The sequence below is a fragment of the Hippopotamus amphibius genome, chromosome X, assembly GCF_030028045.1.
Source record: "Hippopotamus amphibius kiboko isolate mHipAmp2 chromosome X, mHipAmp2.hap2, whole genome shotgun sequence".
NCBI classification, from domain to species: Eukaryota; Metazoa; Chordata; class Mammalia; order Artiodactyla; family Hippopotamidae; genus Hippopotamus; species Hippopotamus amphibius.
Genome location: NC_080203.1, coordinates 130,360,846 through 130,388,514, shown reverse-complemented (window position 1 = coordinate 130,388,514; position 27,669 = coordinate 130,360,846). Strand labels below are relative to the sequence as shown.

At 47.0% G+C, this 27,669-nt stretch overlaps 1 protein-coding gene and 1 non-coding gene across 25 annotated transcripts in view; one reads left to right on the top strand and one right to left on the bottom strand.

Annotated features, from left to right (window-relative positions):
- Positions 1 to 7,514: 7,514 nt before the first annotated feature.
- TBL1X (transducin beta like 1 X-linked) overlaps positions 7,515 to 27,669 on the top strand; it is a 232,083-nt gene continuing 211,928 nt past the window's right edge. For 17 of the 24 annotated variants that reach the window (XM_057719013.1, XM_057719012.1, XM_057718991.1 and 14 more), the window contains exon 1: positions 7,515 to 7,655. The gene's annotated coding sequence lies outside the window, so the exon portion shown is untranslated. Of the gene's footprint in view, positions 7,656 to 7,838; positions 7,960 to 12,642; positions 12,662 to 27,669 lie in introns of those variants that run through there. The other 7 variants (XM_057719009.1, XM_057719011.1, XM_057719008.1 and 4 more) reach the window with 3 other exon arrangements.
- On the bottom strand, positions 26,067 to 26,170 carry LOC130842732 (U6 spliceosomal RNA). The gene has a single exon (XR_009050533.1). It is a non-coding gene; the product is annotated as a U6 spliceosomal RNA (small nuclear RNA).

The window sequence follows — 27,669 nt, the reverse complement described above, 5'->3', positions numbered from 1 at the left end:
GCTCTAGACACTGGAAAAGGCAAGGAACCAGATTCAAGGCAAGGAACCAGATTCTCCCCTGGAGCCTCCGGAAAGAATCAGCTTTGCCAACAACTCAGTATTAATTAGCCCAGTGAGACCCATGTGGAACTTCTGGCCTCCAGAATGGTCAGATAATAAGCTTTTTTTTTTAAGCCACTAAGTGTGTGGTAATTTGTTACAGCAGCAAGAGGAAACTGATACAGCCGCTAACCTCTGTGAGACTCAGCTTTCCTCCCCTGTAAAAGGAGCGTGATCACAATTGTATCTCCCCAGTCACATCACAGGGTGCTAGGACAATGGGTGAGGCTGTCTTTGAAAATGTTTAGAAAATGATAAGAAAACTTCGTTACATAGGAAAAACATTCAGCCCCTGTCGCCTTGGTTCTTCCTTTGCTCACCGGCATCTGCTCCTATGAAGATACATTTAATTTTGCTGAGTCCTTTGCAAGGCTTCTACCCTCTCTGAGTGGGTGGCTATCCCCAGGCATCTCTGCTCTTCTAGGACCCATTCCTGCCCACACGCAGGATAGGCTTGTTTCCTAAAGACACTCTCTGCTTCTTTTCTACCATCATTTTCCTCCTTCTTTTTCTTAAATATGTAAAAAAAAGGTGTTCCTTAACTTTTCCTGAAAAGTTTTTGAAAACATACTATAATAAAGAAAAGAATTTCCTAGGAAGAGGTTAGCAAGTTATGTGAGGAACTTGAGTCCTTCAGTCTGCTAGAAACAAGGGTTTCTAGGCCAGAAAGTCAACATTATTCCTGTTTCGTGGGTCACTTACCTCCACTGTTACAGCACTGGAAGTTGGAAAGGAATGGGTATGTTTGTGTTGCAATAAAGCTTTAGTTTTGGACACTAAAATTCAAATTTTACATAATTTCCGTCTGACAAAGTATCATTATTCTTCTGATTTTTTTCTCAATCTTTGAAAAATGTATCCTTAACTTGCCGGCTGTGCAAAAACAGGTATCAGAGCTGTTCTCTGCCAACTCCTTTCCTAGCACAGAATCTCCATCAGGGCCGCAGATTTTGCCTGTCTCGTTAATTACCCCTTCCCAGAACCTGTCTTTATAACACCTTTTGCTATTTTGTTCATCACGGATGCATTTTTTGGCATTCATTTAAGACCTTTAAAATATGACATTATATTATTTATCTTGATGAATAAGTTTTTGGCGTCCCCTTAAAGCCACCTTACTCTAGGGCCGCCCTTAGGCCATTGGGAGGGGGTCCATGGTGGTGGCATCGATGAGTCCAGGCAAGCAGAAGGGCCACACAGCATCATGGGGTGTAGCTTGTACTTCCTTCCTCAGCAGGAAGGTCCCAGAGAGAGATTGCAGGGGGTCCATGAACTTGCACGGGGAAAACCTCTGCAGTTAACCCAAATTGAGCACTTCTGACAACTCTAACTATAGAGGAGATGACAGCAGCATTAACCATATCTTTGTTACCAATTTGTCACCAACAGAAGTCTGATGTATTTTCAGAGCAGGTTAGAGTTGAAGCAGATTTTGTTTACACCCACCACTACTTTGAAATGATGGAAGTTATTAGTACTGCGTCTAGAGATTATGATTGGGAGTACTGAGAAAGAAGCGCATGTATTATGACATTGGAATTTTTTAAAAAATTTAACTATTTTAACAGCATCGAGTTTCTTTGTAATCTTATGTATATTATTTTTTGTATTTATGCATCTGGAATCAATATAATCATTAAATTGCCAAAGAAGGCCTGGGGCATAGAAATGGTTACAAATGCCCTCCCTCAATCCTTTAACCTCTTGGGTCCAGTCTTTTCCTTTGAACATTGGAGATAAAAACCCTTGCCCTTCAGTATTACTGGGAGGATCAAATTCAATACTGTGCACAAACACACCATGCCAAATGCAAGGTGTTTTCAGTATTCAAAGGATGTGAACTGGATGTGACATGCCAAGTAGAAAAAAACCAGCAACAACTCACATGCATTTGTCTGCTCGTGCTGCCATAACAAAGCACTGCAGATTGGGTGGTTTAAATAACAGAAATGTATTGGGACCTCCCTGGTGGTCTAGTGGTTAAGACGCTGCCCTCCCAATGCAGGTGGCATGGGTTACCTGGCCTGGGAACTAAGATCCTGTTTGCAGCCTGGCCAAACAGAAATTTATTTTCTCTCAGTCTTGGAGGCTGGAAGTTCAAGTCAAAGTGTTGGCAGGTTGGGTTTCTCCCGAATCCTCCCTCCTTGCTGTGTCTTTACACGGTCTTCCCTCTGTATATGTCTGTGTCCTAATCTCCTCTTCTCATAAGGACACCAGTCAGATTGGACGAGGAAAGGTCACCCTAATGACCGCATCTGATTTATTTACTACTTTCAAGTCTGTCTTTCCAAAAACAGTTGCATTCTAAGGTACTGGGGGTTAGGACTTCGACATATGAGTTTGAGGTGGGAGACAATTCATTCCATCTTGCAAAAAAGATTGGACGCCAGGTCAAGGGGAGCAGAAGGGGCTACCATCCCCCTCATCTCACATCCATGGCAGGTACTGGACTTCTCTGTCCTCACTCCTCCTGCTTACTTCTCCAAGTATGTTCACGTGCTACCACCTCATACACCCAGCTCCCTTTGTAGTTTTGGTTCCAGTCTCCCTAAGGAAAATTAGAAACAAGCCCCCAAAGCAAACATCAGCCAGAGGTTTGTAAGTGAAGTTGGGGAGCACACTCCTCTTCTTCCTTTCATAAGAGAAGCTTGTGGCAGATACTTCCTCTAAGCTGAGACATGCTCCACAAACATCACCGAGAGGTCATCGTGGCATCGAGCACATCAATCCTGGAACCTCAGGCCTTTCTGAGTCGGCCAGTCATGCAAACAAATATTGGCCTATGTGTTAGGAGTCAGAGAAAATCAGATGGGCCTCGGTGAAATTAGATACTGGATTCAGTGAAAACTGGGCAGTAATTCTCACCGGAAGTTTAATACCTCTTCCTACTGTCTTTTAACAAAATAATAGACCTTTTAAAAGAACAGTTTCAAACCTACAGAACAATTTAGCATATAGTACAGAGAGTTCCCATTTTTCCTCCTCCCACACACCATTTCCAGTGGTAACATCTTTTGTGTAAGTGGTACATTTGTTACAATGAATGAATCAATATTGATAAAATCCACAGTTGACATTAGAGTTCACTTTTGGGGCTGTACAGGTCTACCTGTTTGGACAAATGCAAAATGTCATGTATCTGCCACTACAGTAGCATACAGAATGGGGGCACTGCCCTGAAAAGCCCTTGTGTTCCCTGCTCGTCCCTTCTTTCCCATCCTCAGAACCCTTGGCAACCACTGCTCTTCTCAGTTTTACCTTTTCTAGAATGTCACAGACTTTTCAGATTGGCTTCTTTCACTTAGTGATATGCATTTAAACTTCCTCCATGTCTTTCCACGGCTTCATAGCTCATTTCTTTTTACTGCAGAATAATATTCTGTTTTATGGATGTGCCACAGTTTATCCATTCACCTACTGAGGAACATCTTGGTTGCTTTCGGTGTTTGGTGAGTAAAGCTGCTAAACGTTCCTGTGCAGGTTTTTGTGTAGACATAAGTTTTTCAACTTAGTTGGGTAAATACCTAGGAGCATAGTTGCTGGATTGTATGTTTTGCTTTGTAAGAAACTGCCAAACTGTCTTCCAAAGTGGTCTTACATTTTGCATTCCCACCAGCAATAAGAGTTCCTGCTGCTCAGCATCCTGTTAGCATTTGATTTTTTTTTTTTTTTTTTTTTTTTTTTTTTTTGCAGCGCTGAGTGGCTTGCAGGATCTCAGTCCCCAGACCAGGAATAGAACAGGGGCCCCTGCAGTGAAAGCGCCAGGCCCTAACCACTGGACATCCAGGGAATTCCCCGTATTTTGTCTTTTTTTTCTTAAATAAATTTATTTATTTATTGGCTGCATTGTGCCTTCTCTAGTTGTGGGTTGCAGTGCACGGGCTTCTCATTGTGGTAGCTTTTCTTGTTGCAGAGCACAGGCTCCAGGTACGTGGGCTTCAGTAGTTGTGGCACGTGGGCTCAACAGCTGTGGCTCACAGGCTCTAGAGCGTAGGCTCAGTGGTTGTGTCACGCACTGCCTTAGTTGCTCGACGGCACGTGGGATTTTCTGGAACCAGGGCTCGAACCCGTGCCCCCTGCATTGGCAGGCGGATTCTTAACTACTGGGCCACCAGGGAAGCCCTCTCCCCCACCCTATTTTGTCTTAATGTGCAATTTCCTTGTGATATATGATATTCTGCATCTTTTCATATGATTGTTTACCATTTGTATATCTCTTTGGTGAGTTTTTTTCCAGATCTTTTGCCCATTTTTATTTTGGATTGTTTTCTTATTGTTGAGTTTTGAGAGTTCTTTGCATATTTTGGATACAGTCCTTTATCAGACATGAATTTTTCAAATATTATCTCCCAGTCTGTGGCTTGCTTTTTCACTCTCTTAAGTGTCTTTTGCAGAGCAGAAGTTTTTTATTTTAATAAGTCCAACTGCTCGATTTTTTTTTATGGATCATGTTTTTGGTGTTGTATCTAAAAACTCATTGCTAAATCCAAGATCACCTAGATTTTCTCCTATGTTATCATCTAGGACTTTTATGTTTTTGCCTTTTACATTTAAGCCCATGATCAATTTTACATTAGTGTCCGAGAAAAGCCTAAGTCTGGGCTAGATTAATTTTTGTATCTTTGTTTTGTATATGGATGTCGGTTGTTCCAGCATGCTTTGTTAAAAAGGATATTCTTTCTCCACTGAAATACCTTTGCTCTTTTGTCAAAAATTAGTTGACTATATTTGTGTGGGTTCCTGCTGCCTTTTTATTAAACATTTGGCTACTGTTTAGGGGGAATACTGATAGCATGTGCTGCAAGCAGATTCTTGTGTTCCAGCTCCCTCCAGTCAGCAACCAAAAGTAACTGGTTGGAATATAGATATCGTGCAGTGGATACCTGTGCAAATCATTGCTGCTCACCGCCTCCATATCAGCCTTTCTACTTTTGTCAGAATGCACTAGCTCCTTTCTTGCTCTACTTTAATGTGCCTCCCCCCTTATTTTCTTACACCATTTGAAAAATCTGCAAAACAGATTAAATAAAATAGTCTAATTTACCACCTACCTACCATCCATCTAGCATTCAGAAAGTGGAATTTTGGTGTTATTATGATAAATATAGTGGGCCGACTTTCCTGTCTGAGGTCTGAGGTATTACAGAGTCCCTGGGGGCTCCTAGGGACTTGCAAGAAGAACTTTCTGATTATTGGGACTCGATCAAATAGGCAAGATGGATTGCCGGGGTCATAGTTTGGAGTGAGGATTTCCACCACTTTCCCATACTTTAAATGATTGGCATCTACCAAGTAATCAAAACATACAAAGAAGCCTTTTCATCACGTTCAGTTCAGAATTTCCAAGCAGCTAACGACAAGCACGGCTGGCAAGCCAGACGGCCAGTTTGAGTGCGCGGCTACTCGAGAGTGTGCGGTAGTCGAGGGCCGCGTCCCCGTAAAGCCGAGAGCTGTAATGATGTCAACTTGTTATTTACTTTCCAAATCTGAATGACTGAGCAAGGCGAAAGGAGAATCAATCAACCACAATGTGACCCTACAGGCGGAAAAAAACGCAGCGCTCCCACCAGCAGGCGGTGGGGGAAGGGAAGCACGTGTAACCTGGGCAGGGTTGCATCAGGAGCTCGCTCGGGTTTTCTATTGCCTCCTCGGTTTTTCGATTGCATGTAATACCTCAGCATCAGTCCTCACAAGCCCAGGGAGCCCGGGAGCAGCGACGGGCAGGCTCAAGGGAAGGCCCCACCACGTCCTTATGGGGGGCCTTGAATGGCAACTGATACAAAATAAGGCAAAATCTATTCTGCTGATTCACAATTATGGAGACTGTGTAAGTGTATTTTTTATTGATGTGCTCTAAGAATGGTGCAGCAGCAGTCATTTTACATCATTGACGTTTTACAGCAATATTTGGCAGCGTAATTTTTAGTCTACCTTTTTGATGGAGGACCAGCCCCTTAAAAATCCACCTCGGGCCCCCTCCCCCCACAACGAGTACAACAAATGGTTCAGTGTCCCAGAAAAGAGCAAGTGAGGTTACAGTGTAAAATGCTGAGTGTACTGGGCTCTTCGGGGCGAAGCTCATTATACACCAAAGGGAGGGGCAAACATTTAAAAATATTCAACAAAGCAGACACCAAAGGTTCTAGGGGGTGGATGCGGATGTTTGTTTTAAGTGAGTTCAGGCCTTGAGTGGTGGGTAGTTGTCACCAAACAGGAGGGGAGGAAGGAGCTCTGGGAACTTGGGTTCACCAGGGCTGGGCCGAGTAAGCTGTTGCAACATAAAACCCTTTGCAAATGCCCGAGGTCTGAAGCCTACGGGTGGGGGTGGGGGTGGGGGTGAGGGGAGGTGGGGGTGAGAAGGCCCGAGGGCCCGGGTTCTTCCCTTCCCCCCGCCCCCACACCTCTGGCCACCATCCCAGTGTTTCTGAGTTTCTTTCTCCCCAAGCATTTCTGGCTCTTCCCTGGAGGGATTTTGCAAAGGTCGAGACTCCCCCACTTTTCGGGGAAGGGGAAGAGACCATTGGGGTGTCCTCTCTGCCGCCGATTTTGAGGGAGATGCATTCTCAGGCAGGTTGCAGGGGGTTCTGTTAGGACTGCTGGGCGGCTTCTTCTTTGAGGTGGGGGAGGGTAACATAGCAGTGGCCCGGTTCCCGTCTCCCCTGAAAACCGCGGGGGTGGTGACCGGGTTGCCGTCCCCTTCTGGCTGGGTTTGGGACTGGGATTGGGGTGGGCGTAGGCCCGCACTTCCTTCTGCCCCCATGGAGGCCACGAGAAGGGAGAGGGTTCGGACTTGGTAGGGAGAGACCCGGGTTCCCCTCACCCACCCCAGGCGTGCCAGGGAGTGGAGAGTGGGGGGTGAGGAAGAGTGTAGGGTCGCAGGTTCCCCCACGGCGGGGAGGGGCTGTGTTGGGGCGCGGATTCTCAGCCCCTTCGCTGCGGGGGAAGGGCAGGCCTGGTGCCCTTCCCCTCCGTGGGGGAAGGGCTGGTTTGGGACGCGGCCCCCCAGGGCGTGGGGGAGGGGCCACGGGGGACCCGGGCTCCCCTCCCCCCGCGGTGGAGGGAGGGTGCGGGCTGGGGGCCGTGGGGGAGGGGCCGGCCCCGGCGGCGGAGGCGGCTCCGCTGGCAGTCCTCCCGGCCGGGGTCGGCGCGCTGGCGGCCGCTCCCCCCGGAGGTCACTGCCCGTGCCGGTCCCTCCCGCCGTCCCGCCCTCTCCCGCCGCCGCCGCCGCCGCCGCCGCTCCCGCCCCAGCCCCCCCCACTCTCCGCGCTCGGGAGCGAGGAGCCGCCAGCGCCCCCGCCCCGCCGCCGCCGCCGCCGCAGCGCCCTCGGCCGCCATTCGGCACCCGAAACTTTCCAGCGCCCGCGCCTCTCGGGGACTCGGCGGCGGCGGCGGCGGCGGCGGCGGCGGCGGCGGGGCGGGGGCGGCCCGGGGGCGGCGCGCGGCTGCTCCGGGCGCCGGGCCCTCCTCGGCCGCGGCACGGCCCGGGCTCGGCGACGGCCGGCCGGAGGGAGGCTGGGAGCCGTGGCGCCGCCACAAGTTGCGCTGCTCGCGGCGAGGTGAGTGCGCGGGGCTCGGCCGGCCGGGCGGGGGCTGGGGTGGGGGCGCAAACTTCTCCCGCGCGGGGCCGGTGGTTCCCTCCCCGCCGGGGTCAGGCCGGCGGCCCGGGGCTTCCGCCCGCTCCGCCCGCCTCCGGGGCTCTGGAGGGGCAGGTCCCCAACTGTCTCCGGGGCTGGGGCTGGGGTGCGGCGCGCTCCCTGCAGGCTGAACAATACCTCGATGTGGCCGCTCCCCGAAGTGCCGGCGCGCTGGGGACGGGCGGAGGCTGGGGGCTCCTTTCCTTTGGGGAGGGAGAGGTGGCCGGTAAGTTTGGGGAAGCGCTCGATTTGTCCGCCGGTGCCCCTTTGTCTGCCCCTCCCGGGGCTGGCTGGGCGAACCTGCGCCGCCGCGGGATCCCCCGTGGGGGAGGGGAGCCCCATTCATCCTCGGGCGCGGGCCGGCCCGCCTCGGACCGGGTGGAAGCGCGGCGGCGCGGGCCCGGGGTTGCTCCGTTTCCGAGGCGCAGAAACTGTCAAGGAAGTCGGGAGCCCCCCCGGCCCGAGCGAGGAGAGCAGGCTGGGGGCGACTTCGGTGGGTGGGGGGCGACCCTGCTCAGGCGGGGTCTGCAGAGCGCGGCCTGGGGAGGCTGCAGACCTGTTGCTCCCCGGCTAGGGGGAGGGGTGCCCCCAGATCCGCGTCCCGGGCCCTGCTCCCCAGGGGGACCTTGCCCGCAGGGCTGGTGCTCGGAACGGGGTGGGGCGCGCTTTCGGGGGTCGCCGGAGGTCGCCGGGTCTGTGACAGTTGGGGGTTGCTAGAGACCCGCGGGCGCTGGGATAGGGCCTGGACTTCACGTGCGTTCCCTGTGCGCGGTGAGGCCGGCGCCAGGGCTCGTTCTTAGCACGGCCTCGCATTCTCCGAGCCAATTGCGTTGGAAATTCCACAAAGTTAGAGTCGGAGGTGGGTCATTTTTTTTTCCCCCCTTTTTCCTATCGCTGATGTTGTAGAGTAGAAACCCCAAAGAAACAAAAACCAATCCCCTACTCCTTTTGCCACGGTTTCTGCTTTGCTTTGTCACATGTGGCTTGACCTGACTTCTGGATGTTTTTCTCTCCAGACGTGCCGCCTGACTCCCTGGGTTAACCTGAGAGGGGGAGGGGCGGGACTCCAGCCTGGGAGGGGGAGGGGAGCGCCTCTTTAAGTCCTGAACTGGGTTCTGGGGTAGCAAATGGCCCGTGACGATTTTATGAAAAGTTTACAACTAGTTATTCCTAGAAAAGACTCGGGGGTGGGGGGGTGGATGTTGATTATGGAGCAGTTGAGACTTGAAGGTGACGCTTTTATTTTAAGGGATGTTAATATCTCAAATGTTCTGCAGATTTTCGTGGAAAACCACCCAGCTGGATAACTAATCCAGGGATGAAAGTTGAAGTTCATCACTTGACCCACTTATTAAAGATATTCCAGACATTCAGGATATTCCAGACCTTATGTGAACACACACCTGTGGGACAAAAATATGGAGACTTTTAGGTGTTTATTTGGTGGTGTGCACAGCAGGGTGTGTGTCACTGGATCTTCTGAGGTTGGCTCTTCTTGTGCCTCTATCCAGGGCTTAGTCACTCCAGGACTTGTCAGCAACCCCCCATTTAAATGTCACACAGTTGACCGTTAAATTTCCCAAATCTCACGCCTCCTTAAAGTTTGGGTGTTTTAATGAAGTGTGTGGTGAGACAGTTGGTCTCAAATCTCACCTTTGACCATGAGAGTCTCAGTTTGCTCACCTGTGTGATGGCACCATGAGTCTGCTGGGTGCGCTGTTAGGAGTGTTTCAGTGGTAGCGGGCAGGAAGGGGAATAGAGCCCCTGAGTCCAACTCCATCAGGACACTTAACACTTTGCTAGAAAAGCAGCCTTTGTCCCCATTTGGCCCGAACTAGTGAAAGGGCCCACCCTGTTGTTCAGCTCTACCGTTGACCTTGAAGTCCTGCAACTTTTCTGAGTGTCATTTCCTATATGTGTAAAAATAAAAATGGGAACTGAAATCGTGGTACTCGTTGGGTAGTGCGAGGACAGAAAGAGGGAATGTGTGTGTAAGTTTTTTGAAAACCAGAAAGCTGTCTATAAATTTTTGTTGCTTATTGTGGGGATAGAATAATTGTCCTTATGTTACTTTAATGCCACGCACTGAGGATTTTACAGGCACTTACTGCCCTACTTGCAGCAATTATTGTTTCCATTCTGCTGCAGAGGACACTGACTTGCTGATATATGGTGGTGGGAGGATTCTTTGTTTCTGAAAGCCCAGCTCTTAAGCTTGGTGTTGCTTTGCCTTCCTTTTGCCTTCCTGTGTATACACAGTGTGAGTTTTCCCATTTGGAGACAAGCTCATTAAATTACACGCGCACACTCCCTCCACCCCCTTTCTCTTTCTCTTTCTTTCCTATGCAGAAGAATCTACATTGAAATCTGTATATACACCTAGATAAATCTCAACAGAAGTCATGAAATATCAACCACAGTGGAAGGATTGTTTTCATCTATAGCTTAATTATCTGGTGTGGTAACCACTAGCCACATGTGCATATTTAGATTCACATTAATTAAAATTCAGTGACAATTCTGTTGTTACTGAAATTAACAATTGTGTTCTTGCAGTGCTCTACCCATAATTCACATATTCAAAAGATGTGTGTAGCTAGTGGCCACCATATTGGGACAGCACAGGACTTGCAGAAAGTTCTGTTGGAGGGTAATTCTCGATAGTTATTGCAAGTAAGGATTAATAAACAAAACAGTAAAGAGAGTTAGTCTACTTTTCGTTGGAGGAGGGGAGAGGCTATAAGAGCTTGAAATAGTTTACTGGCAGACTGTTAATGAGGAAAGTGATTTCAGTGGATTTCAGTGAGATTGACAGCTGTGGTTTTTAGATTGAGGCGGTTTGGGTCACTTTTGAATTAGAAAACCAGAACTGCAAGCTGGAGTCTCTCACTGAGTATTTAACCTTGGATAAAGCATTTAGTGTCTCTGTGCCTCAGTTTCCCCATAAAAAAACTGCGTAGCCAGTCCCCATATGGCGTGGTGAACATCTCTTGGGATGGTGGGGAGCCCAAGGTGTCACCATCAGTGAGGGCCCCCGTCGGTGATTGAGAGGCTGTATCTGATGTGTTGAAACCCCTGCTTGCCATGGGCTACCAACCCTCCCCCCCAAAAAAAGTTTATGTCCTGGTTTACAGTTTAATCTCTTTAGGGCAACATCTTCTGTATTAAAAAGCTGCTCAGGAATCCTTCCAACAGAGTGAGACTTCACAATAGTCAAAGTATTTTTAAAAAGTGGCTGAGTGCTGGCCATTTCCTGTACACTGGTCCCTGAGTCAGGATGTTATTTTTAATACTTAGTTGATGTGTTCTTTGCATAGTCTTTTGTATTTTTTTATAGCAACAGATTAGAAATTGTATTTGTAAATGAGGATGGGGGAAAAACCCAGTTTTGCATCTGTGAAAGAGGTGACTTCCCAGGTCCCATTTGTCCTCACCCTTGCTTTCTCTCAGGACTGCTGTGACCTGTCAGCCTTTGAGACACCTGGGATACCCATGGTTCTCTTCCAGAGGCGGGAAATGGGTTCCTGCAGAGGGAAGCCAGGCCCGGAAAAGCCATCTAACGCAGGTCCTGAGTGTCAGGAATTCATATCCTCCTGTAGTTACCTGTTGGGAGGGAGGACCCCTTTCCCCAACCCTGGATAAGGGGCTGCCCCTTCTCCTGGCTTTTGCCAGGTGTCTGGGTCTCTGGATCCGCACACGTGGCGTTGCCAGGCTCGACCCGGGCCAGAGGACGAGCGCAGTCGTTCTGCCCTGTGATGTGAGACTGTCCCAGGTGTGGTGTCCCAGTACCTTGCCTTTGCCTCCCTTTTCTCCCTTAGAAAAAGGAGAGTATGTGACCTCCAACAAGTTGTTAATCTTTCACCACCCAAGACATTTAAAAAGTCGTTTCAATCAGGAAGCAAGTCTAAAGTCATTTTGTAAACATTTTTTTTTTAAGTTAGAAAGATAAAGTTTTTTTCTCTGTAACTATTTTTAGCATGAAGGAAGTAACTGGCCTCTTGAGCGGAGGCTGGATGTGAGTTTTCCCTTTGGGTCTTGCCCTCTCGCCTTTCCCTCCCCTCCGTCCTTTCCATGAGGCTCAACCAAATGGATGACCCAGGCCACACTAGCAGCATTATACCCAACAAAACCAAAATAAAAGCTGGATGTGGGAAGGGACAAACAGAGTCGACATGTTTATGCAAGGAAAGATAGCCTACTCTGAGAAAATGAGTTTAAAACCTCAAGGGAATAATGCAGTCATTAAGGAATGTGCTTCCCGGGAACTTGACCGAAGTGGTGTGTTCGTGGGGGTGGAGGCCTCCGCGAAGCCCTTCTGTGCATTATCACTGCCATCAAATATTTATTGAGAATCCGCTGCCTGATTGAATGTTGCAGGTGTGAGCTGGAAGCCATTGAAAAATTAAATTGGAGCAAATTTAAACTTGAAAATAGAGAATATTTTTGTCTTACAGAGGAAGTTGGGTACCATTTCCTCGGCTTTGGTTTGTTGTCGGTAGATGGGAATGGAGAGGTGCAGATGGAGCGTGACTCACAGGCTCAGGAGAAAGGGAAGTCTTAGGAGATGAAGGTAGAGGACATGATTGTTTCCTGAAACAGTATTTTCAGCATTAAACTCTAGAGGATTGTAGTCAGCTCATGGTCCTCAGGGCAGTTTTGTCCCCTACCATCAAACAGCTTTTGGCAATGTCTGGAGACTTGTGGTTGTCACAAGTAGGGGGAGGGGGATGGTGGTGATCCTGGTATCTGGGAGGGGGGTGTCCATGGATGCTGTGTTAACACCCCACAGTGCACGGGACAGAGCCACCCCAGAGAACAACCCCGCCCCAGAGGCCCATGACGCCAAGGTGGAGGCACCAGCCTTGAGGCCTACTGTCAACTGTGCAGTCCTGTTTTGAGTGCTGCTGGTGGATGGCAAGAAAAGATAGGTAGGTATCCAATGCTGTGGTTCTGAGGGCTCCTGTAGCCATTTTGGGATACATTAGAAGTAAATGAGGAAAAGGGAAAGGAGGAGGTGGGAAGTGGATAGCCTTTGAGGAGGAAAGAAATTAGAGCAGCAGGAGGCCAGGAGGTGTTGGGGGAAGGGATGGCTGCTAGTCGCCTAAGCTGTATCTCAACTCAAGTAATTTAGAGCCTCCGATGCCAGCACACCTGCATGGGTTCCTTCCTGTTGGTTTTGCTGATGTCATTGCAGACTTACCAGGTCTCACTTTTGGTCAGCTTCTTGGGACTTGGGTATTTATCAGGGGAAAACCCAGCACCTGTCTGCTGTTTTCAGGCCCTGTCTTGTGCCCAGTGAAACTACGGTTAAGCTGGACTTGGGGTGACCCGCACCGCCATGCGGGGCACTTGGGAAGTCAGGGGCAAGTCAGGGTGGGAGGTGTTTTGCTTGCAGGACCCTGGATGCTGTTTCAGGCTCTGTCCTTGCTTATGACTAGTTGATTAGTGAATGGCTGGGGGCAGCTAGGTGCGGACCTGCAGTGGGGCCCTCTTCCAAGGATGGGTGCTACTGGCACCTGGCATCTGGTCCTCTGAGCCAGCCCGTGGCCCCGTGTCTGTGACCCCTAGAGGCGCGCCAGACCCAGCCTGGTTGGGGGCCTTGTGGGCTTCTGGTGGCCATGGGGTCGGGGACAGGGCTCTGAGGGAAATCTGGTTTGCAGCCAGCTCAGTACACACTGACTGCGTCTGGGCAGATCAGTTACCTTCTTTAGCCTTAGTTTTCTTGCTGAGAGAGAGAGGGAAACTTAATTTCTCAGGCTTGTATTAACAGGATTATTATCATGCTTGGAGCCCAGTGTGCTTATGTTTTCCTTTACTCTGAAGTTGCGAATTGGTGTGGAAATATCTAATAATAATAATAATAATAATAATAATAATACATCTTCGTTAGTTACGGTGGTCTCCAACAACCGCTGGCTTGCTTTTCTTATCCGCCCCCAAGCCACTTAAGTTAAATTTCAGGGCTGGCATACGCACACAAACACACACACACACACACGTGCTATATGTAAACACATGTATATGCTCTGTATATTTTCTAAAACTTGCTATGTGATAAATTGTGAATTTCATTTCAGCCTGCTTAAATTTCTGTAACCACCACCATCAGGATACCAAACAATTAAATTCCGTTAACGCAAAGGGTGTCCGTGGTGCTTTCCCTCCATACGCCCCCCCCACCGTCCACCCCCCCCCCCCCCGCCCCCAGCCCCTAACCCAGGGCTCCTGCGCATCAGCTCTGCTCTGCTGGTCTTGCTAATCACATTTTGACTCAGGATGAAATGCCTAATAGTGAATCTCTCCACTCTTCCAGCACCTTCCTTGACTCATGAATTTTATACTTTAACACACTTGAGCCAGTGTGTTTTCCTCAGAATGATTTTGCCCTGTGGATATTATCAAAAGCAAGGAAAAGCCAAAAGTTAGAGCTTCTTAATACTTGAAAGAAGTCAGTGAAAAAATGTCAGGTGTCTTGTTGGGGCTATGTAGGATTTGTGCATTTTCTATGCCAGTTAGTGCTTGCTGCCTAATCAGTTGAGATGGGACATTTTTGGATGCACTTTCAGAGACTGTTTCTCAAGCAGTACTATGGAGAGACATTTAATATGTAAAATGTGTCAGTAGGTTAGAGTCAGGTCTTTAGTTTCAAAGACAAGACACATTAAGAGGCGTGGTTTTCCCAGTGGATTGATAATGTGACCATAAAGTGCACTAAAAATATCCAGTTGTGTTTGCCTTAGTCTGTTGTAGAAATAAATTCCTACATCTGTATTTCTGTGTGGTTGTTAACCTACATTTTACCTTGGATCGTAATTTCACTACTTGTGATCAGATAAGAAATAGCATGTCTTCTAGAGAATCCTTCATCTGGCATTTTGGTCACTTGCGTCCTGCCTTGGGTGGTCTGCCTGCTTGTGTGAAGTTGTTGACCTGTGTGTGTCCTCACTTATAGAGGGAAAGGCTTCCTGAGCTGATCTCCTGCCTCTTGTGTGCGGATTGTAGAGTGGAAAAGGAACACTGCTTAGAGTGTAGTGTTGCGGAGCCTCTTTTTTTTTTTTTTTTTTTTTTTTTTTTTAAACTTTTGTAGGTTAAGGGTTATGGTGGTTGTATATCAACTAGCAGTTTGGGTAAACTATGTTCTATGGTTTAACTAGCGTTTTACCCACAATTGAAATAAACAGTATTCAACCTAACATTGCTAAGTTAGTCGCATATTTTACTTTAAAAAACACGCCAGCAATTCAGAGGACACTTTGAGCTGTGGGGTGCCTCCGAATAATTCTTAGGAGTGTTATAGTTTCCCAGTCTCACGATTAAATAAGCACAAACAATGCTCACGGCAAAATTCATAGTGTTTATTCTTGAAGAGAGTGTCTCTGCCTCAAATTCCAGTCATTTTTTCCTATCGTGGTGGATGGAGCTGGAATGCTTAAAAGAAAACATGAGCGTTTTCTTTGCTCACTCCTCTTGAGCCTGGAACCCAGACTATGACCCCAGATGGCCAGCCCTGAGCACTTCCCTTTCTGGAACACTTGCCCCCCAACCCCCAGGGAAATTACAGAGGCAGGAGGAGGTGAGGACCTTTTCCCCACCCCCCCCACCCGGCCCCCACCCTGCACCTCCCTCCCCAGCCTGGTCACCGTCCTCTCCCAGTACTGCAGGCTTTCCTCAGGTCCATTGCGACCTGGATGCCCAGCCTCGTGCATGTTGGAGCCAGTCTAGAGGATCACTGTCCGCTTCTTGGAGAGCTTGACCCCCAGCTGTTACAGACTTGCCCCATGTCATCAGACGTCCGAGTCTGTGTGAACATCCGGTATCCAGTCTGCAAACGCTTCTGCTTGTTTAAACTTTCTGATAGATGGGAATTTGGGCAAAAGCAGCTTACTGTATGTGATGCCATTTTATTTCTTAAATCAGTGGTAACAAATACTTTAGTATGGTAAGACCATATAAGGCGTGATTAAGAACTGGAGAAAATTCTATGTACCTGAGCAGTGCTTTTTGTTTCTAGTGCATTGTGGTTGATTCTAAGTCTTAGCCGAGTCAGCTCTGCCCTTCCAGGTACCCTTGTTATGTTGACATCCGTTTGAAGATGAGAATGAGAAAGTGGAGTTGGAAGGCTGTTACCACGTTCACGTGTTGCAGACATCTGTAGCACCGGTATGCAAACGTAATTCTCAGCATCTATAAAGTTCCAGATGGTTCCTGAGTTTTAGGTTGTATTTCAGAGAAGTAACTGAGCACAGAATTGAGGTCCCTACCATTTGATTCATTTGGGAGACAGAATAAACTTGGGTCCTTGCCTTAGGTTCTTTTTCCAGCAGAATTTTATCAGGCGTTTTAATCCCTTGAAACTTGGATGCCAACTCCATGTAGGTAAAGGCTGAACTATTCACAGTTTTCAACATAAAAACAATGGTTCCCAGTTACTGACAGTCACAGATCAGTCTTGGAGACACGCTTTGGTTTAACTCCTAATTTGATTATGAAGAGATATCACATTAGGTTTGTATTTCTAAGATGCACGATGATTCTATGCCATTTTCAGCAATTTCCAGAAATCTGTAGTGTAATTCTTCAAAAAGCCTCACCAGGTAAAACAGCGTTGGAGGAGCGCCCAGCTCAGAAGTTGGTGAGAGTTAAGAGTTAATGATCTCACGTGTCCAGGGCATGACAGAAATTGCTGTAGACTAGATGAGAACAAGGGGAGAGGCCTGTGGAGATGAGACTTGCCTGATACATTTCATGGCATTCTGAGTACATTTCCTTGAAACCGATAGTCTGCACTGTTAGTTGGGGCAGAAGGGGACAGAAATGCCTTGTCTCAGGTTTTGATCACCAAAGTGGGCTCCCAAGTGGATGACATATCCTCTGGCAGGTGCACAAGTGAGGTTTACTAGCGTGCAGGGAGAAATTTAAGTTGTGTATTTATTTATTTTTATTTAATAGTTACAGAATGTCTATTTGTGGTCTGGAAAAAAGGCGTATGATGTTAGTTGAGTGTTATCTCCAGTTAATAGGTTACATGAGTTGGGGTTAATGCTTAAAAGGTTCTCACTGAGGAGGGATACATAATGAAAAAGCATCCAGAGATCACTGACAGGGTCCCTAGAGGTGATGAGGGGCTGATATTGAAGTCCCTGAGTAAAGTGAGACACCGATGTAGTCCCCTTTCCCTCTGGCTTCACTTGCCACGATGTGTGTGTGTGTGTGTGCGTGTACACACACGTGTGTTGTGACAGATCTACCAGCTTAAAGATTGGACATCCCTCCAGAGGTACAGCTATTAATTATGTGATTTGGGGAAGAAAGAACATGCAGTGACAGGGTACTGTGCACATTTTGGATCTACTGGATTTTGCGTGTTTTTAAAGCTGAAAAAATATTTGTGTTTCAGAACTAGGTGACAATATCCCAGTTGCAGGTGCACGATGAGACTTTGAAACAATGCTATGCTTTTTAAGCATTTCATGATGCCGCAGTGTTTTCATAATCACTTAATTGTGTTTATAAATCAGCTGCTTTCATTGACGGATGCCCTCGGGGCTCCCAAGAACCAGGCTTTTTGCTGAAGAAGTGATTCAAACTTTAAAAGATGTGAAATAGCGCTGGAACTGGGTTGTGATAAAAGTCTTTGGGTGCCTTCAGTCTGGCTGTTTATTTGTTGTTGTTTCTTTTACAGAAACATATTTCATCCATCATGGTTATTAAATCTTTTTTCTTTTTTTTTTTTGCATTTCACATTAGAGGCTTTTTAAAAGAGAAAATTGTCATTTTGGTTGATGCTGTATTACTGGTGTTAACAGAGAGTAAGTAAATATAAAAGTTATGTTCACGACTCAGACCGCCTTGTGAGCTGTGGAGGTGAGACAGGGGACTCACCTGCAGACTTTGGATCTTTGCTGAGCTCGTTTGCTGAGAATGGCTGAAGCTCTGGTTTTCGTGACACTGAACGTCGACCACAGGTAGTTCCAGGGATTCAACACCAGCCTTTTTGTTTGTTTCTTTAACTTGAAATGATTGATACGTTAGCTTCGGTTTTTGTGTATGATTTTTGGGTTTGTGCCTAATTTTCCCTTTGTGAATACTGTTTGCAGCATAGCTTTGTATGTAAAGGGAAGCAGAGACCAGCACTGTGTATACAGATGCCTGCAGCTAAGGACTGTCTTGTTTTCCATACCATTGAGGCTGGGGCCACACGTCATTATACGCTTGTCAGTACCCATGTGGATATTTATTTGTCCTTTGGTAAGCTGATACATTTATGTCCTACTAAAAGAAAAGATTGCTTCTGTTTATGGTAATATTCAGAAGGCACCTACTGTAAAGAGAGGAGAAACAGGAAGTAGAATTTTTTTCCTTTTTTTTTTTTTTGGCTGTACCAGGCGGCCTGTGGAATCTTAGTTCCCCGACCAGGGATCGAACCCAGGCCCTCAGCAGTGAAAGCATGGAGTTCCCACCGCTGGACCACCAGGGAATTCCCAGGAAGTAGAATTTTTGACATCTACATTATGCACCTTTGTCTCTGCTCTCCAGAGATGAGTGCATTTAAGCTCCTCTAACAAATTTAGTTTATAATGAAAGTCCTTGGGAATACACTTTATCTGCCCCGCGCCTGCCCATCTAAGAGGAGGGAGAAATTACACAAAGTATTTTGCTTTTAGCCAGATTCCTTGAGCCTTCTCCAGGTCCTGACTTCTTATTGCAGGCAGGTCAGCTCGACAGTGGTGAATCGCTTCAGATCTGGACAGGAATCTTTTTCTGTCTTTGTTGTTGATAATTTGCTAATAGTTATTCATTTGATTATTTGCCAGCCAAGTTGCCCTAAATAATATTCAGAGGTGTATCAGAGAATAGCCCTATTCTGAGACTGTTTGCAGAAGCAGGCACAAAAGTTGATTTTATTTCCTAAATGCATACCTCAGGTACTCATGAAGTGCAGAGATCTATGTATACTCTCCAGGAATTAGAAGCACAGGTGTACGGAGCAGGAGTGTGGGGGAACAGTAGCACCAAATGGTAAGAGCCAACAGGACGTGAAATCTCCAAGTATGCTAACCTTTGAGGGAAGATATAAAAACAAATGAGCTTGTAATATTGTGAAGTACCGTTCACGTAATTTGTTATCAAGGAAGGCAGTTATTTCTTGGGAAGCTTGGGTTATTAAAATTAGCTATCTTCATTTTCCCACAGAAATAAAAATCAGTTGTAGTTCAAATAATTGCATGTTGAAGCTTTATAATTGGAAATTTGAAGTTAGCAAAATTATATAACCCTGGTTAATTACATTAGTATACTCGAACTAAGTACAGAAAAAGATTATCTCATGGAAATATTTCCTTTTTCTCTCAGTCAGTACAGCTCATATCCACCCAATAGTTAATAGCTTCTAATTCCATTGTATAATTTTTTGATCATCCTGTATATGTTTTCAGAAAACTTAGTTGAATAAAACCAGAGACTCTATGTTTTCACTATGTCCCAATTCATATTTAAACACGAAATGGTACACAGAATAAACTGTCCTTTGTGAATTTTAATTTTCTCGGTTCCTGGCACAGTAGAGGAGTAAGCTGGGGTCCCATTTCTCTGCGTGGCGTTTGCTTTAAGGGAAGTTTAGGTTTGATTCATAGTTTGCGATCTGAAAGTAAATGTTCAACCTTGAATTTCCTGCCATGTTTGCTTTTCCATTGAATGTTCTATATTTGGACAAGAAACCCATATTTCTGTATGGGTTTCTGATGGCACATATGTTCATCAGAGTGGACTTTCTCTCTGTCCACACTGCTGGGTTGGGCAGTTTGGTTGTTGTATAGTTCCTAGAATTGAGGTGGACACATTGTAGATTCAGGTTGGGCTGTCATTCCTTCTGCAAGCTGATACTTTATTTTGTTTGGGTTTACCATAGGAGTTTGCTCTTGAATGGCTGGAATGGCCACATGCAGTGATTAAGGTAGATCTCTGAATCCCATTTAAGACCTAGTTGATTTTCGGGAAGTGTTGTTGAGGGATAAATTACGTACCATAAGAAGCACCCATTTCAAGTGTACAGTTTCAGTTTACCGAGCCGTGCAGTCGTCATCATCACCATCCAGGTTTGGAACATTTTCATTCCCCAGTAAGATCACTCACGTCCTCAGGAATGTCAGGTCACCCATTCCTGCCCCCACCAGCCACAGGCATCCGCTAATCTCCTTTCTGTCTCTGTAGATTTCCCTTTCCTCAGAACCCTGTGGTGAGAGGTGATTTAGTAAACCTTCCCTGCCCCCTCTCCAGGACAGGGCTAAGTGGGGAGAGTGGGGGATGAAGTGCCTTGCTTTCCTCCTTTGTAAAATCAGGCTAGGGATGGGTTGGTTGCAGGCTCTGGAGGTAGAGCCATGTGGGAAGTAATGAGCTCTGTAAAAAGTTAAATCATTTACTTTTAGGGACTTCCTGGCAGTTCAGCAGTTAGGACTCCAGGCTTCCACTGCAGGGGGCATGGGTTCAGTACCCGGTCAGGGAACTAAGATCCTGCATGCTGCCGCAGTGCGCCTCCCCCCCCCCCCCCCCCCAAAAAAAAAAAAAAGAGAGAAACGTTTACTTTTAGATAGCAAACTATGAATCTGGAGGAGTTCATATATTTAGGGTCGTATTGATAGTGAGGAATTGTGCACAAAGCCTACATTGGATAGGTGAGAAGTCTGGGAAAGGAGCTACACCTTTACAGTGATGGGCTCACTCCCTGGAGAACCCAGGACACAACACAGGGCAGTCAACCCTCCATGCCCCTACTGCCTTCTTGAAATCCCCTCCTTTTTTTTTTCATGGTGTTGGATGTTAGCCTTTCGTGCAGGTTCCATCTTGGCTGGGATATACCTTAGCTCAGTGGTCCTCCACCAGGGGCAGTTTTGCTCCCAAGGACACTGGACAATGTCCGGGAACCTTTCTGATTGTTACAGATGGGGAAGGGGTATCCCTGGCATCTAGTGGATAGATCTGTGGTGCTGCCCAGCATCCTAGAATGCAGGGGATGAGGCCCCCATGCCCACAAAAAATTACTCAGCCCAGGAGGTCAGTAGTGCCGAGGTCAAGCACCTTGCCTTAGGAACTTGAATTTCGTGGTTAAAGGCTTAGTGAAGTTGAACGACGTAAACCCCCGTCAGACTTAGAAAAGAAGTTCAGAGATCTTCCTGTCCTCATGCATTGCAGGGAAATGCAGACTTTTTTTTCTAAAGTAAAGAACAAGCAAGGTTTTGGGAGCTAACTTTAGAGGGAAAAGAAATTTCTTTAGAAGTATTCACTTACAAATAGCGAAATTATATCACAGACAGACATGTCCGGGGCCACCTGTTGGCTTTGACCTGGAAATCACACTTCGTCCTCATCTCTTCTCTAAGAACTGAGAAAAGAGGGTGAAAGAAAGATCCTGACCCAAATAAAGACGAAACATGAGGACTGTGCTGGAAGGGAGTGGCTGCTGCAAGCCCAGCCTTTCAGTGCATCTGCTTATGGGCCTCGGGGTTTTGGTTTCTCTTGGTTTCTATAGAGTTTTCAGTTGCTTCCTTGAGTGCCCAGGGTGTGATAATAGCCAGAATAGCCAGCCCTCCGCCCCTCGTTTTCTTGGGCTGGTCAAGCTTTGAGCCCCCTGAGAAGTTCAGGCCCCCCGCCTGGGCCCCAGCCGGCACGCCTGCCTCTCCTCTGTCGTGCGCACCCCCGCACTCCTGCAGCTCTTGTTTCTACGGCGGGGGTGGCGGGTCCACCCTGCAACCCCGCAGCCGGCCTTGCTTTGGGGGCTTCTGAAATGCAAGGCATCTCCTCTGAACAGGTTCTGTTCTTTGTTTCTTTTGTCTGTTGTAAGCTCATTCCTTTTTCTTTTTTTAAAATTTATTTGTTTATTTGTTGGCTGCGTTGGGTCTTCATTACTGCATGCAGGCTTTCTGTAGTTGCGGCGAGGGGGGGCTGTTCTTCATTGCAATGCAGGGCTTCTCATTGCGGTGGCTTCTCTTGTTGCGGAGCACTCTAGGCACTCAGTAGTAGTGGTGCGTGGGCTCCGTAGTTATGGCTCACTGGCTTAATTGCGCTGCAGCATGTGGGAATCTTCCCGGACCAGGGCTCAAACCTGTGTCCCCTCCATTGGGCAGGCAGATTCTTAACCACTGCGCCACCAGGGAAGTGCCTCCTTCCATTTTGTAAGGTAATACCGAAGGATATGCCAATTTCCCTGAATTCAAGCAATGTGGAGTTGTAACTTCCTCCTCCCAGGGATTAACCAATATTAACAGTCCACAGTGTGATGTCGTAGATTCTGTTTCTGGCATGTTCAGCTGTCCACATACAACTGTGTAGTCTTGTGTTTTTATCTAAATGGAATCCTGTTACACTTGTTTCGCTTCATCTGCTTGCTTTCTTTTTACACCTTTATTAAGGTATTCTTGAAGCACAGTAAACCAGGTTTATATAAGGTGTGCACTTTCATCAGTTTTCTCCTATGTTTGCTATCTTGATTGTGGTGCAGGCTTCACGGACACCTGCATATCAAGATAACGTATTTCCGTCACTTCCAGATTTCCCTGTGCCTTTCTGTTGTGTCTCTCTGCTTCCCTTCACCCCGCCTCCAGGCAACCATTGATGGCTTTCTATTATGAGATGGGTTCGTTTGCATAGCCTGGGATTTTATATCAGTGAGATCACACAATAGGTACTCATTGTTTTGCCTGGCTTCTTTCACTCAGCACGATTTTGGGCTTGGTCCACGTTGTGGCCTGTGTCATTAATTCGTCCCTTTTTATAGCTGGGTAGGAGTCCGTCTGATGTGGACGCACTGCTGTTGAGCCATTCACCCTTTGTTGGACATTTGGGTTGTTTCCATTTTTTTGGTCAGTTATGAATAATGCTGCTCTAAATTTTTTGTGACTGTACCAGTGGTTCTCAAACTTCATTGTGCACCAGAACCCTGTGGAGGGCTTGTGAAAACCTGGGTTGCCAGGCCCCACCCCCAGAATTTCTGAGTCAGTAAATCTGGACAGGGCCCGCGACCCTGCCTTTCCAACAGGTTCCCAGCTGACGCTGATGTTCCTGGTCTAAGGCGCACACACGCCTTAGAAGGAGTCTTTGTAGACTGTGTTACTTGTTCTAAGTATTTCTCTCCTAGACAGTTCTTTGCCTTGTAATGTTGCTTCTGGTCTTAATCACCACGCTTCCCATTTTTGTCTGGTTGAACGTGTCCGTCTTTCCTCTTGGCGTCCTTGTATTGGCGTGCTAATGTCCCCCACGTGCCAGCCATGGTGCCCCTGCCCTCTTGTGGCATCTCACTTGGGCCCTGTCTGCTGCTGCCGCAGTTGCCGGGGTCACCTTTGGAGGAAATGGTCCAAGCCCGGGGCGGGGGGGTGGGGGGGGGCGCTGGGATCCAGGCCCTGTCCAGGGGCTCCCCAGGATGCTGTGTCCCCTGGAGCCTTAGTTCTGCTCCCCTGCCTTTCCTCTCACAGGGAAACATCCTTGCTCCATCCCACCCCCTCCTACCTGAAACAGCCAGTCCCAGTCCAATAACCATATTTTACTTTCAGTTTGCTTTTCAAGAGTCTAATCTGAATGGGTTAACTTGGAGCAGCCAGAAGTTATCAGTAGACATTTGCTGCCATAGGCAATGTATTTGTTACAATTAGTATTGTTTTGTTTCGTTTTTTTACTTTGGGGAGAGATGATAGCTTCATTGTAGAGAGTTGCTTTAAATTACTGAGAACTATAATTTTTGCAGAATCATCTTCCTGCATTTGATCATGAACCCCAGGCCTTCCCACTTTGCCCTCCATAAACCACCACGGGTCACAGTTTGCTACTGACCTCTGCTCAGACGTTTCAGAATCTTTACTGTAGAGTGAATTCCAGGCTCGTTAAATAAACTCATTTCCTTGGGATGGTTAAATTTTTTTAAAGTTTGCAGTTGACTTGACATCATTGGCTAATATCCTAGTGGTTGTTTCTTTTTCCTCCTCCTCCTCTCTCTTCCTCTTCTATTTTGTAATATGAAAGCTCTATTGAGATATAACTCACATACCATGCAACTCACTCATTCAAAGTGTAATTCAGTTCTTTCCTGATATTTTTACAAAGTTGTGCAATCATCACCACTGTCTAATTCTACAGCATTTTATCACCCCAGAGAGACCCTTTACCCATTAAGCCATCATTTCCCATTCCCCTCTCTACCCAGTGCCTGACAACCACTGATCTGCTTTCTGTCTCTGTAGATTTGCCTGTTCTGGACATTTCCTGTAAATGGAATCACACAATATGTGGCCTTTGCTGTCTAGCTTTTTTCACTTAGCCTCATGTCTTTGAGGTTCGTCCATGTTGTCGTGTGTGTTATTCCAGTTTCTTGGAAAACGTTTTGTGGAGTCTCTGGGTAATCAAGGAGGGCTGGGACCCCGGGGTGAGGAGGGAGTCAGGTACGAGAATGTTGCAGGCTGGGTAAGCCTGAGGCAAAGGCTGCTCCTCTCAGATTACGTTGAAATGGAAAACGGTTCAGAAACGGAGCAACGTCTATAAAACCATTTCCAGTTCAGCTTCTCATCGGGCATAAACTGTAATCTGCCTTCTCCTCCTCTTTAGTTATTCCATCTCTTACTCTAAACATCAACATAGAAAAAAGTTTTGTTCCATTAAAGCTGTGCCTGCTGACCCCTTTTTTGTGTCGCATTTTTGGATGGGATTTTGGAGGGTCCTTTCCTGGGGCGAGACATAGGAAGCCTGCATTTCCCAAGGGGGTGGTGAGACGTTGCTCTGGGGTCATGGGATTCCAACCAGCTAGACTTTGGCTGCTTTCTGGGGCCTCCCTGAAGCCACAACACTGGCTTAGACCAAAATAGAAGGGTACAGTTGTTCTTCTGCATTTATAAACCTTCTCCCTGTATAGGGCCATCGTTACCGTTCTGGGGTCAGGTGGGAGAATATGGAGGCTGATTTTTCTCAGACTATCCATGGGCACAGCTTTCTGGGGTGTCTGTGCCTTTAGCAAACGGCTTATTGGTAAGGCTGAAGGTCGTGTGTTTTCTCCGTTGATCTTATAATTGACTATGTTAGTTTCCTATCACTCTTGGGACAAACGACCCCAAACTTCCTGACTTGAGCAACTCGACTTTATTATCTTTATAGTTCCAGAGGTCACAAGTCTGAGATGGGTCTCATTGTGTCAGTGAGGCCACCTTCTTTTCCAGAGGCTTTTGGGGAGAAGCCATTCCTCGTGTTTTCTAGCTTCTGGAGGCCTCCTGTGTTCCCTGGCTCAGAGCCCCTTCCTCCATCTTCAAAGCCATCAGGGCAGCATCTCTCCGATCATTCCTCCTTGGTTACGTCGCTCTCTGACCACAGCCTGGAGAGATTGCTTTTTAGAGCTCACGTGATTACATTGGGCCTACCTGTATCTAGGATAATCTCCCTTTCTCAAGATCCTTAACTTCATCGCATCTGCAAAGTCCTTTTTGCTGTGCACGCTTACATTGTCACAGGGCCTAGGGATTAGGGCATGGGACTCTCTGGGGGTCATTATTCTCCCTGCTCCATTGACAGTTTTCAAGGAGACTTACTTCCTTTGTTTCTGTCTCTTAATTTGTTCCTCTGAAGCCTGCAAGGTTCATATATATATTTAACATTTGCTGTTTGTCTGTTGAATAATGTGGAAGTCATGGAACCGTTTGGTTGGAGTACCTGCCTTTCACTGAGGTGCAGCCACTGGCTGACTCTTGCTCTGTCTCTAAGCATACCTGGTTGTTTTCCGTCTGGGAAGGATCCGGGATTCTCGGTGCTGATCAAACACACTTGTATGTCTAGACCCTGTCTTCTTCCCAAGAACCCCATACTTGGTGGGTGGCCCTGTCACTTTCAGTTTGGGGGTCTCTCAGGGACTCTGCCAGAACTATTCCCTAGACTTAGTGTCCCAGAGTCTGAGTTAGCTGTGGGAAATACCACTGTGGTCTGTGCAGAGTGGGACCTGGCCCCCAGGACTTCAAAGATATCATGTGCTTTTATGAGGAGTGAATTGGTGGGCTTCTGGGTCCACAAAAGAGTGAAGGAAGACAAGTGGGGGTAGGGACAGAAGAGTCATAATATCCACTTGTTAATCAGTATTTTGGTTCAGAAATATTTGGGAAGTGTATAAGTCAGCTTTCTGCTATGCTGATGTTGCATAACGAATAGTACCCCACCATATAAAGGCTTGCAGAAACAAGTACTTATTTCTTTAAAGAATTTTTTTAAATTGAGGTAACATTGGCTTAACATGTAAGTTTCATGTGCACAATACTGTATTTTGACTTCTCTATACACTATAGCATGCTCACCACTAAAAGTTTAGTTTCCATCAAAAATATGGAATGTTTCATGAATTTATGTGTCATCTTTGTGCAGGGGCCATGTTAATCTCTGTATCTTTCCAATTTTAGTGTGTCTGCTGCTGAAAAGAGCACCAAGCACTTAATATTTCTTGCTTACCGGTCAGTGGGTGAGCTGTGGGTCTCCTGGGCTCAGCTGGGTGGGATCAAGACCTGGTCAGGCTCTGGGCTGGGTTTAGGGCTGAGCTACGAGAATTTCCTTCTTCTGACTCTGATAGGCTCCTGGGGTGTGTATTTCTGCTTCCCCCATCTGGTGTAAGAAGGAGGCAAGCTACATCACGTAGTCACGTATAAAACCTCTGTCACACCCAGTAATAATCATTGGCCAGAGCAAGTGACATGGCGAGATCCATGGGTTGGGGCAGACTGTTCTAGTCTGGAGGTCCTGCAGAGTCACACAACAAAAGGGGCAGATTGCACGTGTGTTACGGGCCGAGAGGGAAAAAGTGGAATTGTGTTACCTTCTGTCCTGTTGGTGTGTGGGAGGGAAGATGACCCTGGTGAATAAGACTGACGTATCCAGTTGTATCCAGGAAAATAACCCGGAAGGTGGATATTGGAAGCAGCAAGTACTTGTGAAATATGTAGCTTCCTTGGTTCCAACTTATTATTATTTTTCAAATATTTATTTATTTATTTATTTATTTGGCTGCAACAGGTCTTAGTTGCGGGATCTTTAGTTGCAGGGTCTTTAGTTGCAGCATGGGGAAACTAGTTCCCTGACCAGGGATGGAACCTGACCCCCTGCAGTGGGAGCATGGAGTCTTACCATTGAACCACCAGGGAAGTCCCTCTTTGGTTCCATCTTAGAACAGGGGTTCTCAAATGGGGAGGTGGTGGTGGGGGGGTAGGGACGATGGGGTGGGGATGGGCAGTCACTTCCCCCCAGGGCCATTCGGCAACATCTGGAGACATTCATGGGTGTCGAAGTAACTAGGGGAGAGGGTGCTCCTGGCATCTAGTGGGTAGCAGCCAGGGATGCCGCTCAGTATCTAACAATGGCACAAGACAGCCCCCTACAAGGAACTGTCTGGCCTGGGTCCACATGTGCCCAGGCCAAAGAGTCCAGCACAGACGCAGTTTCCAGGTGACTCTCAGGCACTTTGAAGTTTGAGTACCACATCTTGCAGTACTGTCTCCACTGGGAAGGGCAGTTGGCAGTCCTTTCCATATAAAGACATAAAACCCTCCCAGGGGAAAGGGAGTCGGAGTCGTTTAATCTCTCACAGATGGCTGTGTGGAGGCAAATTACAACCCAAGGGTCTTGGCTAGGTCTCTGTGATTTCTGTGACTTATTCTCATTGGCTTTGTACTGTTTTAATTCTTTAAGTTTTATTAATTTCTTTTACTATTGCTCAACCTAATAAAGGGACCATTTATTTGGTGTTGAAAAATCTGTTTTTTATTAGGAGATTTCCATTATGAGCTTAATATTTTTTTTTCTCCAGGTTGGCCTTTTGCCAGTTGCTTCTCTTACACATCTTTTCTTTTTCCTCACCAGCAAGATTGCAAGTGCTTGATAGCAAAGATCATGCCTTAGGTATCCTTTCTGCTCTGCACCATAGCGAGCATAT